General features: G+C 45.2%; 1 long non-coding RNA gene across 1 annotated transcript; it reads left to right on the top strand.

Annotated features, from left to right (window-relative positions):
* The first annotated feature begins 8432 nt into the window (after positions 1 to 8432).
* On the top strand, positions 8433 to 18906 carry LOC307203367. The gene is made up of 4 exons (XR_013833197.1): positions 8433 to 8478; positions 14950 to 14981; positions 16703 to 16796; positions 18855 to 18906. It is a non-coding gene; the product is annotated as an uncharacterized lncRNA (long non-coding RNA).
* Positions 18907 to 19453: the final 547 nt, after the last annotated feature.

Consider the following 19453-nt stretch of genomic DNA (forward strand, 5'->3'; position numbering starts at 1 on the left):
CATTTTTTTAAAAAACAGCTTGTAAGATTGGTTGTGTTTTGGGTTGTTGTTGTTTTTCTTAAAAAAAGAAAATAAGAAAGGGTGAATCGTTAGCTGCTGCTTGGGTGGGTGCCAGGCGGAAACGAAGGGGTTGTTCCTCTGGGAATTAATTTCTAAATGTATATCACAGTAAATATTTGTAAAGAAGAAGAAAATAATCTTTAAGTAAATTATTGCTTTTTAAACTATATGTTATATAATTGTACAGTCCGGTCTCAGAGACTAGAATAATATATACATATGTATTTTTTAAAAAAACGACACTGCTGCATAGATCAACCTGAAATGATTTGTAGGTAAAGCCATGCAGAGCTAGCAAATAGCAAGATTATTTTTCCGTTCTCTCTCAGTCCTGCTCCATATTCTCCTCCCTTGGTAAATACCTAGCTCTGGAGAATAATGTTATATAAAATGTATAGCTCTAGAAACTGAATGTGCTGTTATATAATGTACAATAATAACAATAATAATATATATATTTTGCCTACTTCCAAGTGTGACAGTGGATCATTTTCTCGATGCTGCCAGGATGCAAGCTAAGAATTAACCCAACAGTTTCTGTTTCAGAAGTTGAGAAAAGGCCTTTGAGTAAGTTACAGTTGCCACCTTTCCGCTGCCCATTCTGCTCCTGTGCCTTTATGACCACAACATTTTAAATCAGGGTTCAGCAAACTTTTACAGCAGGGAGCCAGTCCACTGTCCCTCAGACCTTGTGGGGGGGCTGGACTATATTTTGAAGGGGGGCGGGGACGAATTCCTATGACCCACAAATAACCCAGAGATGCATTTTAAATAAAAGCACACATTCTACTCATGTAAAAACACGCTGATTCCTGGACTCCCTGGGCCAGATTTAGAAGGCGACTGGGCCAGATCTGGCCCCGGGGCCTTAGTTTGCTTACCCATGTTTTAAATTCTCCACACCAGGAAATGTTTACCTGTTCAGTTTCTGCATTACTAAAGTGTTGTTGAAGGCAGGAGAATAGCAAGACCAGGAGCGGAGACTGGCACTGCCAGGCAGCTGCCAAACTTCACAATCAGGGAGGGGTGAGAAAAAAATGGTGTGGATCAGGTTTTACCTAATTTGCACTTTCTGAAAGAATATGTGAATTGAAGCACAGCTATCCTTGAAACCCGCACTTCTCTAACAAATGTATCCCATGCTGATCCTACTCGGAGTAGACCTGCTGAAGTTAATGGATCTCCAGGTGGTGCAACGGGTCAGTGCATCTGGTTGTTAACCAGAAGGCTGGTGGTTTGAGTTCACCCAGGGAAAGTTTGGGCCAGGATTCCTGCATTGAGAGGGTTAGACTCATTGACCTTCAAGGTCTCTTCCAACTGTACAATTCTAAGATTCTATGAACAACTTAGGTTGATTAATACTTCTCCTTTTGAGTGGACCCTCATTGGGTAGAACCTGATAGGCACAAAATATGCATGTCCTTGGAGAACATATGCAGAAGAACTGATCTATTTGTGAAAATATAACTACAGTGGTACCCTGGTTCTCAAACGCCTTGGTACTCAAACAACTTGGAACCCAAACACTGCAAACCCGGAAGTAAGTGTTTGCGAACTTTTTTCGGAAGCCGAACGTGCTCTGTTTTGAGTGTTGTGCTTCCGATTTGAGTGCCACACTTCCATTTTGAGTGTTACACGTCTGTTTTTGCTATTTTTTTTTGTTTTTGCAGCTTTTTTGTTTTGTTTTTGTGACTGTGTGGAACCCATTTCAGCTACCGATTGATTGATTGATTGATTGATTGATTGATTGTGTGACTGCAGTACATTGTTTATCGCTTTCATTTTATGGATCAATGGTCTCGTTAGATAGTAAAATTCATGTTAAATTGCTGCTTTAGGGGTTGTCTTTAAAAGTCTGGAACGGATTAATCCGTTTTGCATTACTTTCTATGGGAAAGCGCGCCTTGGTTTTGGAATGCTTTGGTTTTGGAATGGACTTCTGGAATGGATTAAGTTTGAGAACCAAGGTACCACTGTAATAATATACATTGCTTATGGAGAAATTGCTTGTCAAAACAGGTAAGCCAAAATTACATCATAAAACATGTGTATTTTAGGAGAAAGGTGCACTAAAATCCTGATGACTGCCACACTTTTAAAGGGGGCAAGCTCACGCATGGGATTCTCTTGCCCTATGGGTCTGCCACGCAGGCACTCCATTTGAGCAGGTGTGTCCCACTGATGAAGGCCCTACCTGGTACCTGGTGACAAGACCATCTTTCCCCTCTGCCTCCAGCTCCACTGCCAGCTCCTCCTGTTCAGGCCCTCCATCTGGCTGGGTGCCAGTTCCTTCTCCTTCCTTCTCAACCTGGGATCACCCAAACTATGCCAAATCCTGACAACTGAGGGGCCCACAACAGTTTCCATTAGCCCAATGGTCAGGGACAGTGGTGGCTTGTGCCCATTGGGGCTGGTGGGCCAAACGACGAGAAGCCAACGGGAGGTGGAGTCAGAGCCAAGAACAGGTAGTCACAACAAGGTTGTGAGAAGGCAACGTCTTCTATTCCGCCTTGTATTTGCCACGTTGCACTGCGTTTCCGTTCTACTGCGGTCCATCTTCCACCAAAACCAACATAATTCCTATTGCCATCTGCTGCGGCGAAATCAGGTAACTGACGTTTTGTGCGTATTGTCATTACACCATTCCACCCCATTCATTTCAGCACAAAGGAAACACAAGGCAAATGGCCGGGAGGAGAAATGTAATAAATTGCATATGGCTCATTGGATGGAAAGCAACAACAACAACAACAACAACAGCAAATGCCAATAGTGCTCACTGGATTGATTTCTTTTTCAGACATGGGACAAATAGGCCAACACTGGCAATTTCTGTTCCCGTTTCCTTTTTCTTCAAAATTTTCCAGCATCCCTAAGCCAATGACAGCCATTGTCTTTTGTACTTTGTCCCCACCCTCCTCCCGGCTGACTTCTACAAGGGAAATGTTAAAAGTAAGGAGGAGAATCCTGGGCAAGTGTGGTGTAGTGGTTAAGAGCGGTGGACTCGTAATCTGGGGAACCGGGTTCGCTTCCTTGGTCCTCCACATGCAGCTGCTGGGTGACCTTGGGCTAGTCACACTTCTCTGAAGTCTCTCAGCCCCACTCACCTCACAGAGTGTTTGTTGTGGGGGAGGAAGGGAAAAGGAGAATGTTAGCAGCTTTAAGACTCCTTCGGGTAGTGATAAAGCGGGATATCAAATCCAAACTCCTCCTCCTCCTCCTCCTCCTCCTCCTCCTCCTCCTCCTCTTCTTCTTCTTCTTCTTCTTCTTCTTCTTCTTCTTCTTCTTGGAACTGTAGTTTGTTAAGGCTGAAGCCACAGAGGCCTTATTCACACTAAATGTTTAAAGCGGTTATGGCACACACATACGCCCCAAACTATAGTTTGTTAAGAGTGCCAAGAGTTGTTAGGACACCCCTATTTCCCCTCACAGGGCTACAATTCCCAGAGTTCCCTAGGAAGAGGAATTAAACCACTCTGGGAATTGTAGCTCTGGGGGGGGGGGGAAATAGGGAGAGGAGGGAGACCAAGAGGCAGAGATGAGTCTGGCTGGTGAAGAAGCATGGGTGTCTCCCTTTCCTGCTACGACAAGCTCCCTTCCTCTCTGGTCTCCCAGGACCAGGAGAGGCATAAAGCAGGAGGAGCAAAGGCAGGCACGCAGGCACAGTCTTAGATTGCTTGGGGAAAACCCTGGAAAGATTTCAGCAGCTACGAGAAGGTGGGGACCTTCAGTCTCCCCGACTGCTCCATAGATGCAAGAAGAGTTGCTGGACTCATTAGGCCTGCCACTCCTGAACAGATCTTGTTCCCCCCCAATAAAGAGTTAACTGCACTCACTCTGTGTGATTTACTGCTGGCTTGCCCTGACAAATAATCTGCAGAGGGAGGGGGAAGGTTTATAAGGAGGTGTGGAGAGTTTTGTTTACTTATATGTGTGTCTTGGGTGGGACTGGATTGTGATGTGTATTCCTTTGCTTGCTAGAATCCTTGATTTCTTCCTGCCTTTCTCCCCCAAGGCTCTCTCTTCCTTTCTTTGGATCCCCACCCCCGCCCAGCATCTCCCCTCCCCTCCCATTTATCAGACCTGAATGCTAAAAAGCACACTCCAAACCCTTTCCACATTGCCTTGGGTTTAAGCGTGTGTGTGTGTGTGTGTGTGTGTGTGTGTGTGTTATATTTGCAGTGCCTATATGCTAAAGTGTATAGTCTTGGGAAAGTATTCACCCGACATATTTTTGATAATGTTGCATATTGCGTCTCAGTTTTAGTTTACAGTTTTAACTGTTTTGCTTTGCTTTGGGAAACAGAGAGAGAACCATTTTGGGAGGTGATATAAATGCAGTTAATAAATTAACCCCACCTACCTTGAGGTTAGCTCTGCTGAATACATTCAGATTTGCTCAGAGCAGAAACAGCCACCAGACCCAAGAGAAAATCCCTGTTCATTGTGCTACCTTCCCTTGAATAGCTATTCTGTGTAGAACCAATTTTTTAAAGTGCAAGTTTGGTTTTCTTTTGTGGTTCTCTACAATTATATGATTCTGGGATTTCACATTTTGTTCTCACAACCCTAAGACATAGGCTGACAGTGAATAGCTCAAGGTCTCCTCGGAAGCTTCATAGATGAGGTTTTAAGCATAGGATTATTATTATTATTATTATTATTATTATTATTATTATTATTATTGCTATTGCCATCTGTCATGGATGCTTTAGCTGAGATTCCTGCATTGCAAGGGGTTAGACCAGATGACCTGTATGTCTCTTGCAACAACAACAACAACAACAACAACAACAACAACAACAACAACAACAACAATAATAATAATAATATCATAATAATGGAGGAAGTGAGGGATTTAACTTTCTTGGGCTCCATGATCACTGCAGATGGTGACAGCAGTCACAAAATTAAAAGACGCCTGCTTCTTGGGAGAAAGGCGATGGCAAACCTAGACAGCATCTTAAAAAGCAGAGACATCACCTTACCAACAAAGGTCCGCATAGTTAAAGCGCCATGGTTTTCCCAGTAGTGATGTATGGAAGTGAGAGCTGGACCATAAAGAAGGCTGATCGCCGAAGAATTGATGCTTTTGAATTATGGTGCTGGAGGAGACTCTTGAGAGTCCCATGGACTGCAAGAAGATCAAACCTATCCATTCTTAAGGAAATCAGCCCTGAGTGCTCACTGGAAGGACAGATCGTGAAGCTGAGGCTCCAATACTTTGGCCACCTCATGAGAAGAGAAGACTCCCTGGAAAAGACCCTGATGTTGGGAAAGATGGAGGGCACAAGGAGAAGGGGGCGACAGAGGACGAGATGGTTGGACAGTGTTCTCGAAGCTACCAACATGAGTCTGACCAAACTGCGGGAGGCAGTGGAAGACAGAAGTGCCTGGCGTGCTCTGGTCCATGGGGTCACGAAGAGTTGGACATGACTAAACGACTAAACAACAACAATAATTGTTGAGTGGTTTTTTTCTGTGGGGACGGAGGGGTACACACACCCCTAAACCTTTTTTTGAATCTTTGTACTTTTGTCCATTTACTGTATTTATTTTTCTCGATTTGAACTATAAAATGGTGATTTTCTTGAGTCAAGAGTATCCCTAAACATTTGTTTAAAGAAAAAAAGCACTGATAATAATAATTTATTGTTTATACCCCACCCATCTGACTGGTTTAATAACAGGCTACTCTGGGCGCCTCCCAACAGAATATTAAAAACATGATAAAACAGCAAACATTAAAAACTTCCCTAAACAGGGCTGCCTTCAGGTGTCTTCTAAAAGTCAATGAGTTGTTTCCACAGGTCGGGCGCCACCACCGAGAAGGCCCTCTGCCTGGTTCCCTGTAGCCTCACTTCTCACAGGGAGGGAACTGCCAGAAGGCTCTCGGCGCTGGACCTCAGTGTCCGGGCTGAATGATTGGGGTGGAGACGCTCCTTCAGGTATACTGGGCTGAGGCCGTTTAGGGCTTTAAAGGTTAGCAGCTTTAAATTGAATTGTGCTCAGAAACGTACTGGGAGCCAATGTAGATCTTTCAGGACCGGTGTTTCAGAAACATAGTGCCCAGATCAAGGGAATATTTGCACCCCGGCGCCGCATCTGCTAAAGACGGCCCTGCTGTAGAGACAAACTGCCTCCTCCTCCCCTTATTACAGAATGTTTGCTTTCAGAACGGCTTCATGCCCCCTTAACCTTTCCAGAGTCCCTGCCTGCCTTGACCTTCAAGCCTTTCGTAGGCATTTAATTCAAAGCTGCCTTCTTGCTCTTTAATAAGGCAGAAAAAACTCCTTTGTACATATTGTTACAAAAGTCAGGTGCCTCCCCCTCTCTCTGCCAAGCGGTGGCAGGAGCCCAGAGGGTTCCAGGCACTCACTCCAGGGTCTGTGTTCCTTTGGAGAATTAAGATACGGCGGAGACTGTCGTGGCTTTAAGAAATATGGTTTATTCACCTATTTACACCTTCAATCTGCACGGAAGGAGTCCAGATCTTACAGCATGGTCATTTCAAGAGGAGCTTGTCCCTCACAGCAGTGCAGCCAGCCTGCCCAAGATGGATCCCACTCTTTTCTCTCCCTTCTTCCCAGCAACCCTTGCTCAAGACTCTCTTTTCCAGTCACCTCATGTCCAGTTACCCTGACATCCTTCCAAACTCCTGTCTCTGTTCACACCTCAAGACATTTCAGGAGGAAAGACAGTTCTCTTGCATTGCCAATGGCCCTCAGTGGCCCTCAATTGTTTCTTATTGGCCCTAGCTATGTTTTGCATAGGCTAGCCCAGGAATTCCTTGGGAGCTTGTTTTCCTCCTTCATATCCCAAAGAATCAAAATTCTATCATTTATTAATTTTTATGGTCTTTTTTTTTGGGGGGGGAGGCTCCAAATCTATAACAAGATTAACCCCCCACCCCAGTTCTCTCCTCAAGCTGAAAGACCAAACAAGATTTATTTTCCCCCTTGTTTTCCTAGGACTTCAGGAAGAGGCAATCTGAGCCAGGTTGGGAAGCGGTTGTTGGAAAGGCTCGTGCATTTTTTCAGAACCAGTTGTGCAATCATCGCATTAAATAACCAGTATAAAATGGCCCTCCTGAGATTTGGCCCATAGTAGGATGAAGGGTCGGTTCAACAAGGGCAAGGGACAGGCTGAGGGAGAAATTTAGTGCAGTTTGCGTTTAAAGGCAAATCTACCTAATTTGTACTTCCCCAAACGGTATGAAACCCAGCTGCCCTTTGAAATTCACTCTTTTCCCAATTTTGCCGTGCAGTTTGCCAGTCGTGTGTCCAGAAATGCATGTAGCAGGACAAAGCACACATAAAAGTGTGTGTGTGTGTGTGTGTGTGTGTGTGTGTTGTAAATAACAAATCACTCTCTTTCCCTTATAGAGTATCCAAGAGCCTGTATAGAGTCCTTAATTGGGTTCCCTATTGGTAGGAGAAAATAACAGAGGTCAACCAGAGAATATTGAGAAGCAAAGCAGCTAGTAAGCCTGATCTTTATTAAACTGTTGCAACAGGGTCCTCACTCACCACATGCAGGAGGGAGGCGAAAACCCAGAACAATGGTGCACAAGCCCTTATATAGACTTTTGAAATTGCCCACCCTGTAGCCCAAGACCACCCCCAAAAAACATCATACATACATCACAGAAGGAGGCGGACTCCAGCAGAAATCCTGATTGCTAGAATATCTGTTAATAGTCACTGATTGCTTTACCTGGGCAGCCTGGCCATTCTTTTGTGATGGTTAAAACTTTTAATTCCTGAATCCAGGAATTACCCTATTCATACACAAAAAAATGCCCTTAAGACAGGATTTGTAAGCAAAAAGACAAAGGGGAGCCTTTCCCCATTTCCTCCCTCCTTGCAGAGAAATATATTGAGGTCAATTTGGGGGAGTCATAACGGTTTCAGGATTGCTCTCCCATATTATTTCGGACATGTGGTTTATATACTTATGTGTGTGTTTGCCTTGTACATTTATGAACGTTTATTGTATATTTGGGAGCTTAGAATTCTTTTAACAATACAAAAGGGTGCAATATATAAGGGAACGTTGCTTGTAGAGGTGTGTATATTAGGCAAAATTACCCACAAAATTAGAAGAAAATAGCACTCGGATGCTGATGAGTTTTCATGCGGACTTGCATACTGATGTGGAAACATGAAGAACCGAATGCATGGCTGGAAGAAACAAGAAACTGGGAGAAACTGGCAGGTGCATCTACCCCTGTCTCCCACCTTCCTTCTTTCTTGCAGCCATTCTCTACTTCTTACGCTCCTCCCTCCCTTCCTTTCCTAGACCTGCTTTTTGCTGCTCTGTTTGCAATGCCTTCTGGGAAGGCCTCGCTCTTTGAGCTTGTCTGCTTCTACCCTAGGGTACGATACCCCTGGGAAGTGAATGGGTTGCTCACGCGAGGTAACCATAGTAACACATCATCAGCTTCTCCACAGATTTCTAATGCCAATTTTGTTTTTCTGCCAGCATTAAGGGAGAACATCTTTCTTTCCTTTTCTACACTCCCCCCCCCCCCTTCAACAGCATTGACTACAGGCATATTTTTATGGGTCTGCGAAGTAGTCTTACTTTCTTCCTCTTAATCTCCTCCGAGGTAAAAATTCTTTTGCTAATACACTGGGGTACTTAACAGGAGACCAACTGCTGGCATCTTAAACTGAGGGAATGTCAGTTTTAATTCTCTTGTTCCGCCTTAATTTGTGGCAGAGGAATGAAACTCAGAATTTCCTTTAGGTTTGGTAGTAAAGAGATTCTGTGAGGTTAAAAACCCCAAATGACATTTTCTGTTTAAAACCTCTTAAAAGCACAGAGACACAGGAAGTTGCCTTAGGTAAAGGCAGTGCTTTTTTCAAAGGAGGGGGGGGGGACACACGCAGGGGTACACATACCCCTAAACGTTTTGTGAATCTTTGCACTTTTGTCCATTTACTGTTTTTATTTTCCCCGATTTGAACTATAAAATGGTGGTTTTCCTGAGTCAAAATGAGAGTACCCCTAAACATGTTTATTTTATTTTTTAGAAAAAAGCACTGGGGAAAGGTAAAGGACCCCTGGACGGTTAAGTCCAGTCAAAGGTGGCTATGGGGTTGCGGTGCTCATCTTGATTTCAGGCCTGTTTGTTCGCAGACAGCTTTCTGGGTCATGTGGCCAGCAGGACTAAACCACTTCTGCTGCAACAGAACACCGTGACGGAAACCAGAGAGCACGGAAACGCCATTTACCTTCCCGCTGCAGCGGTACCTATTTATCTACTTGCACTGGCATGCTTTCGAACTGATAGGTTGGCAGGAACTGGGACAGAGCAAAGAGTCATGGGGGATTTGAACCGCTGACCTTCTGATCGGCAAGCCCAAGAGGCTTAGTGGTTTAGACCACAGCGTCACCCACGTCCCTACAGGAAGTTGCCTTTTACTGCATCAGGTCATTAGTCCATCAAGCTCAGGATTATTGACATTGGCTCAACATTGCTGACACTGACTGGCAGTGGCTATTCAGAATTTTAGAAAAGGGTCTCTCCCAGCCATACCTGGAGATGCCAAAAATGAACCTGGGATCTTCTGCATTGCAAGGGAGATCCTCTACTCTTGCACAATGGCTCATCTTTCTTTGTATTAACCATTCTTGACATTTGTATGTCTTACTGAGGCTTGCATGTGGAGCACGCTGGTTTATGGAAGTGAGTCACGGGCAACTTACAACCGTCAGGAGTTATGCCTCAACACCTTCCACCTGCGCTGTGTCAGGAAGATTTGGGACATCCCATGGCAGGATAGAGTCTCAAACAGAGATGTGTTCTCCCAAGCACACATTCCCAGCAGGTTCGCACACCTGTCTCAGCAACGTCAACGCTGGCTTGGTCATGCCCACAGAACGGAATCCCCAAGGACGTCCTCTACAGGGAACTGGCTTCTGTCACCAGACCCATTGGCAGACCAAGGACTACATTACAAAGATGTCTGCAACATGACATGAAGGCTGACATCATCAACCCCGCTGTGTGGGAATCCTTTGCAGGCAACCGCAGTGCCTGGAGACAGATGGTCAGGTTGTGTATCCCTAGCAGGGGCCAGAGGAGGAATGACCACAGAGGAGAGAAAAAATGCCATTTTGCATCCGCAGCACAACCGGATGCCTTCATCTGCCCCAGCTGCAACAAAACATCTCTCTCCTGTTTCGGTCTCTACAGCCACAGCAGGTGCTGTAACTCTGCAATGGTTTGACTTCACCCCCACACTTCTCCACTGCTGTCTCCTGAGACAGACAGATGCCAACCAACAACAGAGTGCTCAGAGCTTTTCATACATTTCTCTCAGCAGCCCGTAAGACAATCTGTTAGGTAGGCCAAACATTACTATCCTCACGCTGGAAAAACGAGGAGCTACCTGCTTACCTATAGCTACCTACAGCCTAGTAGAGACTCTGGTTGTACAATTTTACCTTGGAAGCCGTTCCGGAAGTCCATTAGACTTCCAAAACATTCGACAACTGAGGCGTGGATTCCGAATGGCTGCAGGAGCTTCCCAGTACGTTTCCAAGCACAATTCAAAGTGTTGGTGCTGACCTTTAAAGCCCTAAACGGCCTCGGTCCAGTATTTCTGAAGGAGCGTCTCTACCCCCATCGTTCTACCTGGACACTGAGGTCCAGCTCCGAGGGCCTTCTGGCTGTTCCCTCACTGCGAGAAGCCAAGTTACAGGGAACCAAGCAGAGGGCCTTCTCGGTAGTGGCGCCCACCCTGTGGAACACCCTTCCACCAGATATCAAAGAGAACAACAACTACCAGACTTTTAGATGACATCTGAAGGCATCTGTTTAGGGAAGCTTTTAATGTTTGATGCATTACTGTATTTTAATATTGTGTTGGAAGCCACCCAGCCAGACAGGCAGCGTATAAATAAATTGTTGTTGTTGTTGTTGTTGTTGTTGTTGTTGTTGTTGTTGTTGATGTTATTATTATTATCAGAAGCTGCGCCAGCGTTCAGCTTCCAAAGGACATTCGCAAACTGGAGCACTCACTTCCGGGTTTGTGGCATTTAGGAGCCAAAACATACGAATGCCAAAGTGTTCTGCTTCCATGGTACGACTGTATTTGGGCTTCTGTGATTGAGTCCTCTGAGTCAGAGAGTGGCAATGTGGCAACCTTGAGTTGGTAGGGCTGTCAGCATTACAGTATCAATTCGTGGAAGTGTTTCTGCATGGCCTTCCAGTTCCGTGTCCTCAATCTCATCCCCTGAAGAAGGGAGATCCAATCTCAGGGTCATGACAATTTGGGGACTTGGACCCTCTGGCAATAAATGTATAGCATCTCCCCATTATAAATGTTAGTACTAAAAGAATCCAGCTTGAGACCGTTTCCCTGCAAGAAGATAAATGGAACTGCTTCGTTCTCTTACTTTCCGTACGTGACGTGCCGGGACTTTGCTGCAGCGACTCTGGAGAGAACATGTCTCCATCTCTTAGGTCATGTAGCAGACCCTTTAAGTTATTCCATTTCCTATCGGGGAAAGACCAGAATGTCAATGGAGGAGTTATTTATGTTGGCAAATGCATGTCGGCACACGAACTGCCTGGCTCTTTGGCCCAAATCTTTTATTAATGGGTGCATTTGTATTTGCAAATGCCTGTTGAGCACTTCTGTATGGAACCACATCCTTTGCCAATGCATTTTTCAGCGGTTAACTAAGTAATCGATAAGAAGGCTGCACGGAGCAAGCTGAGGCAGATAGGGTCGTTTTCAGAAATTATACCAAAAGCTCCATTAACTTCTTCTACATGGCTTGTGAGCAAGTGGGAACGACTTCTGGGCTGTTCTGGGTGACCAGGAATCCACTTTGTCACTGTTATTTTTAAATAGTTCAGGGACTGATCCAGTTGGCCACTTACGAAGACTGGGGATGGGTGGATCTGTGAATCACAGTTTCTCATTTTTCCATTCTTATAGTCAGTTCGCCACATTTCTACATCAGTTTCCTTTTTTTTTTTTAAAGGCGGCATGAAAGTTTATCAACATACAGTGGTACCTCAGGTTACAAACTTAATTCATTCCGGAAGTCCATTCTTAACCCGAAGCATTCTTAACCCGAGGCACGCATTCCCTACATAGGCCTCCCACGTCCCCAGGAGCGGATTGTGTTCGAGCACCTACTTCGGAGTTCGTAACCCGAAGCGTTCCTAAGTAGGACGGTTCGTAACCCGAGGTACCGCTGTATTTCTTCTAATATACACATGTTCGTATCTAATTTTGCCTAACATACACATTTTTGCAAAGCAATTTCTCCTTCATAGAATGCATTTCTTATATATATATTTTTCATTAATGCGTGCATTTTAGGGCACCTTTTATTCCAGTATATGCATTTTGGTCCATATTATGTGGCTGGAGAAATGCACTGCAATATTCATAGCAATGCAAATTCTGAAGGATGGTTGTATGTTGGTCTTTGTATCATTTCTGGATGCGTGAATTAAGCAGGCTCACCTTTAAAGTTGAACTGAAGCAAATTCACTTCCCATCCCTAACTGATACCCAAGCTCTAATCTCCCGAAACCTGAGGTCCTTCTTTATTTTTCCATTTATGTACCTGTTCCACAACAACAAGGACATATTCGCAACTTAGGCTGTCATCCTAAACCCACTTCCCTGGTAATGACCTACATGGGATTGAGTAGGGCTTCCTTTTGAGTAGACATGGTTAAGCGTTCATTGTAATAATAATAATAATAATAATAATAATAATAATAATAATAATAATAATAATTTCTCCAGCCACTCTAGGCGGCTCCCAACTGAATATTAGAAACACAATACAGTGTCTCCACCCCCATTGTTCAGCCTGGACTCTGAGGGCCTTCTGGCAGTTCCCTCACTGCGAGAAGTGAGGCTACAGGGAACCAGGCAGAGGGCCTTCTCGGTGATGGCGCCCACCCTGTGGAACGCCCTCCCATCAGATATCAAAGAAATAAACAACTATATGACTTTCAGAGGACATCTGTATAGGGAAATTTTTATGTCTCTTTTTATATTCTGTTGGAAGCTGCCCAGAGTGGCTGGGGAAGCCTAGTCAGATGGGCGGGGTACAAGTAATAAATTATATCATCATCAGTCTCCAGTCACAGCTCCTCAGAGTCCAGCCAGACCCATTCCCCTGCCTGCCCGCCCCCAAACTTTCCCCCCAATGAGGCTGAAAGTTCTCTGCAGACAACTCTCGGCCCAGCATGTACCAAGCCAGGAAGCCGAAAGGAACGGGACTGATTTCAGCAGCTGGCTATGGAGGGCATCTGGCTGTTCCAAGAAGCAGAGTTCTCTGTCCATGGTCCTGGCTTCAGAGCCAGCTGATGATGGAAATATCACCCAAGCAAATATGCAACGGGAGAAGCACAGGGGGCTTCTCCAGATGACCTGCTTAGTGAGGAGTCATCCTGATTTCCGGTCACAAAGGTTATGTGGAGGATGAACATCATCTGGTCTTCACTGGGCATTTGTTCTGATTTGTTTGCAGGGATGTTACATGGCAATAATCACTCGCCCTGATTTGCTTATATGTTTTCCAATTAATCATTCGTTCACCCCATGCTTTTCAATGTATATCCCTGTTGCTTTCATAATTGCAAATAACCTGCTTTTTTAATTAAAAAAAATGGATGTGTTGCACCATGATGATAGAGCACTTTAATCACTTGGGGGTCCTTCTGGACCCTTTGCTGTCACTTGAGGCTCAGGTGACTTCGGTGGCACAGAGTGCCTTCCGTCAGCTTTGGCTGGTGGCCCAGCTACACATTTAGGTTAGATTGCGGGTGGCGCTGTGGGTTAAACCACAGAGCCTAGGGCTTGCCGATCAGAAGGTTGGCGGTTCGAATCCCCGCGACGGGGTGAGCTCCCGTTGCTCGGTCCCTGCTCCTGCCAACCTAGCAGTTCAAAAGCACCTCAAAGTGCAAGTAGATAAATAGGTACCGCTCCGGCGGGAAGGTAAATGGTGTTTCCGTGTGCTGCTCTGGTTCGCCAGAAGTGGCTTAGTCATGCTGGCCATGTGACCCGGAAGCTGTACGCCAGCTCCCTCGGCCAATAAAGCGAAATGAGCGCCGCAACCCCAGAGTCGGACATGACTGGACCTAATAGTCAGGGGTCCCTTTACCTTTACCTTACTGCAACATGTTATATGCGGGGCTGCCTCTGAAGAAGGTTCAGAAATTTCAGCTGGTGCAGAATTCAGCGGCCTGGTTGCTCTGCTCTACATCCTTTTCACATGTACCACTGGCAAGCCAGGTGTCTCCCGTCTTATATTTGTGCAGCTGGTTCTTCCTGCCTGAGTGTAGAATCTTACATGTGTCCCTATTGAAATTCATTCTGTCAGTTTGGCCCCTGTTCTTCAACCTGATAAGGTCATATTGAATCCCGATTCTGTCTTCAGTGGAATTGGCTACCCTTCCCGGTTTAGTGAGTAAATTTGATGAGCATCCCCTCAATTTCTTTGTCCAAGTCGCTCATAAAGACATTGAATAACAACGGGCCCAGGACAGAACCCTGTGGCTTGTCACTTTTTCCCAAGATAACAAGGAACCATTAGTGAGCATTCTTTGGTTTCGGTCAGTGAGCCAGCTACAAATCCATCTAGCGGTTTCCTCATCCAGCCCATACTTTATCAACTTCTCTGCAAGAATATCATGGGGGACTTTGTCAAAAGCCTTACTGAAATCGATATACACTATGTCCATAGCATTCCCCTGATACAGCAAGCTTGTAACTCTATCAAAGAGAGAAAGAGAGAGAGATTTGTCTGGCATGACTTGTTTTTGAGAAACCCAGGCTGCCTCTTAGTAATCACAACATCCTTTTCTAAGTGCTCACAGAGTGACTGTCTAATCATCTTTTCTAGGATCTTTCCTGGTATCGACGTCAAACTGACGGGTCAGTAGTTCCCTGGGTCTCATATTTTTCCTTGATAGATATATTTCAAAACTTTATTTTCTGAACAGCTCTTGTTTCTAAGTCTATTGTGCTTTTGACATATAACATTCCATTTTGTAACTATAAATATATTTAAATTATATCTTTTCCTGATATCCTAACTGGCATCACTTCTTTGCCAACCGCTTGGAAGTTGTGAGGTGCGGGATCAGCCAGCAAAATAGCTGAAAAGGGAACCCCTAATAAATATTCAAAGTCACACAGGGGGTGGGGTGGGACACAATATTTGCAAGTGGGATCTGCACATGCCCTCTCTTCGGACACTCCATTCCATTTGGTGTTATGTACCGAGTTGAATAGGATCCAAAAGGCAGCAGTCTGATTGGTCCTAGAACAATAGGATTCAGAATGCAGCAGTCTGATTGGTCTTAGAACAATAGGGTCCAGAATGCAGCAGTCTGATTGGTCCACAGGAGCCACCCAATCCAGCTCCAGGTGGAAGTGAATCCGCAACCTGATTGGCCTACAGGTGAATCCAGGAATTAGCCAATCATGTGGGGCCCATTGTGTAAGTAATGTATATAAAACAGACATTCTGGGGAAACTTTCATTCCTCCTCACCACTATGAGCTGAATAAAGAGCATGAAATCCACTCTGGACTCTGGGTATATTTCATCCTCCTTCTTGTTTTCCCGAGTCCAAGAGTCATTCAGCTTTCCACGATCAGTGAGCATGCTCTGTCTCTGTTGGGCTGTGTCTGAGGTTTGTAGAGACCCCGTCTGCACAGTACGTTTAAAGCACTATCATACCACTTTAAACAGTCCTGGCTTTCCCCAAAGAATCCTGGGAATTGTGGTTTGTGAAGGGAACTGGGAGCTGTTAGGAGGCCCCTCTTCCCTTCCCCGGGCTACAATTCTCAGAGTCGTTTAACAATAAATCCCTCTTCCCAGGGGACTCTGGGAATTGCAGTTCTGTGAGGGGAATAACAACTCTCAACACTCTTGGATTGAGTATAATACGCAGCAGCAATTGATATTTAGAGGAAACCATGGAAGGGTGGAAAGGAAGTCAATGGTTAACATGCTGTTTATTATTAATGTGTGAACAATTGTATTGTTAGAAAATTATAAATATTAAAAAAGAAAAGAAATCACACATACACATGACTCTCAACACCCTTTACAAACAACGGTTCCCGGGAGAAAGGTATGTTTTAAAGTGGTATGATACCGCTTCAAATGTACAGTGCAGATGTGGACTAAAGTAAGATTTAGTTATGGTGAGAGCAACATCTTGTCCTTAGCCTCAGGCCGCAAAATGTCTTAGGCTGGTCCTGACCATGCTCACTTCCGAGCATCAGACACAGAGGGAACAATAGTTAATTTGACTCTGGGGATTATAGTACTCCAGACTGACCAGCCTCCAATTTTTTTATTTATTTTTAAAAATCAGAATATCTGCACCGGAAATCCAGCTCAGAGACAAACCAATCATGCAAACCATCTGTTTGGTCCAGACAGATAATGCCACTTTCATTGTTCCCATAAGCTGGTAAGCAGCTTTTTTTAACAAGACGAAACCTTTAGACTGGGAAATTTTGATGTAGGAGGCCTGCATATCCTGTTCCGGCTGGCTAGATGTTGATTTACGCATTATACAGAGCCGAAACTGCTGAATTATGAAATAAGCCATTTTATATTTTGCGTATGTGCGTTTTCAGGGGCAGTGGGCGGACATGAAGTGTTGTGTTTTTCAGATCAGAACAGATCGGCTTTTACAATACCGGACAGCAAAGAATGACTTGCGCAAATTAGGTCAGTTCAAGGCCACCATTATTTATTTTATTATAATAACATTTATGAGTGCCCACAAAATATTAGGGCACTGTGCAGCAACATACAAAAAAACCCTCCAAAATGATACAGAACAATCATTGAATTGACCAGCTGCTCAAGGGACCTTTTAGACAACGGCACAGCCCATCCTATACTTTTAAAACACATTGAAAGCACATACACCCCACAAGAATCCTGGGAACTGTAGTTTGTTAAGGGTGCTGGAAATCGTAGCTCCGTGACAGGTAAATTACAGTTCCCAGAATTCTTTGGGGGAAGCTATGCAGTTTCAAACGATGGGTGGGTGTAGCATATAAACATATGAAGATGTTCCCAGAAGCACATGCTTAACACAAAATCCAGCCAGCCCTCAGGGCAGTGGGTGTTAGAGACTCTGTGCAGGAGACAGGCCTGCAAGTGCCTAGTGTTGTCTTTGCCTGCCTCTTGTTGGAAGTGCAACAGCAGGGATCATTCAGTTTGTAACCTAAGGGGTTAAATCTGTTCTCTATTACCCAAGCCTTGTGTGTCGAGGTGTTGCTTAGCAACCTGCCAAAGTGGCATGATATTTGCTGAGGTAGCATGGGCTCTGATTGGCTGTGTAGTTCTGAGGGAGTTTTGTAGCTCTATGATGCGTTGGATGTCTCTCTGCTATGTACAAGGCCAAAAGGAAGAAAGACAAAGCCTTTCTCCTCAAATTATATAGCTTTTGTTCGGTTTTGCTCAGAAATGTGTTATCAGGATTTTTCTCACTGGACTCTGCCTGCATTATGTAAACTGGGTTTGCTAACATATTCAAGGGGCATGTTCTGTGTAGGAGAGGCATCCCAGCCAGATGGGCAGTGTATAAATAATACAATTATTTTCTGAGCAGTTATGTACCGAGGCTCTTCATGGCTGCCAAAGGAAGCTCTGGTGGTCCTTTGGCACCTGTGAGCACCATGCTGGGAACCCCTGGGGGAAGAGATGGCAATGTGTTCAAGGTCAACCAGTGAGCTCAACGGCCAAGCAGGGATACCCAAATCTCTCCACTCCCAGCCCAGAATTAGAATAACTACGCCACACTGGCTGCCAGCGGTCACCAGCTTTATTGACCGCAGTGCAGGGGTAGTTTTGATGAAGCCCGTTGATTTCTGTGCTGGATGGCGACCTCTCGTTTTCCCTCCACCCATTAGAGATTCCTCTTGTCTATCAGCAGGAAGCAATCCGGTTTTGATTTCCCAGTAGGATTGCGGTGACGAGAGATAATTTTGGAGCCGATAAAGTCCTAAGAATCTACAGGCGTTTCAACAAGGCTTGTCCCTGCCAGGAATCCCAAGCCCTTCCTGTGGCCTTGGCAGGGCGCCAGAGTCCAGGCAGCAAGCCCAGGCCTTCTAACAAAGAGTGGGCAGTTCTTTAGGCATTTAAACTGAGCTTCTTTAGATGCAGGTTTGCACTTCAATCAAAAGGGACGCGGGTGGCGCTGTGGGTTAAACCACAGAGCCTAGGACTTGCCGATCAGGTTGGTGGTTCGAATCCCCGCGACGGGGTGAGCTCCCATTGCTCAGTCCCTGCTCCTGCCAACCTAGCAGTTTGAAAGCACGTCAAGTACAAGTAGATAAATAGGTACCGCTCCGGCGGGAAGGTAAACGGCATTTCTGTGCACTGCTCTGGTTCGCCAGAAGCGGCTTAGTCATGCTGGCCACCTGACCCAGAAGCTGTACACCGACTCCCTCGGCCAATAAAGCGAGATGAGAACCGTAACCCCAGAGTCGGCCACGACTGGACCTAATGGTCAGGGGTACCTTTACATTTACCTTTGCACTTCGATCACAACGCCAGCAGCAATGTAAGGGCATCAGATTCCATAAGTGTGTGCATAAGAAGCTTTCACCAACCTACTGCCTTTCAGATATTTTGGACTACAATTCCCATCAGCCCCCAGCTGAAGGGAGTTGTTGTCCAAAACTTCTAGAGGACAGCAGGTTAGCAATGGCTGGTGTGCAGCTTTGCATAGGAAGATGCCTTATCTAAATCAAACTATTGCTCTGTTTACTTCAGGATTTTCTTCACTGGTTGATTTCCAGAGGTTTCAGACCAGGATGTGCAATTCTTTACTTCTCTCTCCGTTTCTCATTTTTCCAGGCTTAACCTCAGGCCTCCACATTTCTGCATCCGTGTGTGATCAATATTTTTCAAATGGTCCATAGCTCAGTGGTAGAACATCTGTCTCCCAGGTTCATTCCCTCACGTCTTCAGTTAGGAGTGGGAGAGATTCCTGTGCAAAACCCTGTAGAAACAGTGAGCTAATCATAGGATCATAGAGTTGGAAGGGACCCTGAGGATCATCTAGTCCAACCCCCTGCAATGCAGAAATACGCAGCTGTCCCATACAAGGATCGAACCTGCAACCTTGGCATTATCAGCACCATGCCGTAACCAGCAGAGCTATCCATGCACTGATGGTCTGATTCAGCATAAAGCAAGCTTTGTATGTCCCCATCACGAAATTTGGACAATTGCAAATTTTGAAAGGTGGCTGCATTTTGGTGCGCATATTGTTTGAGAAAGTGCAGGCGAGGTAGATTCTCATTGAAAGCTGAACCAACCCAGTGCATCCTCCATCTCTAGCAGAGGGCGGGAAGAGGGAAAGCAGGGTC

Source organism: Podarcis cretensis, assembly GCF_951804945.1.
Source record: "Podarcis cretensis genome assembly, chromosome: 14".
NCBI classification, from domain to species: domain Eukaryota; kingdom Metazoa; phylum Chordata; class Lepidosauria; order Squamata; family Lacertidae; genus Podarcis; species Podarcis cretensis.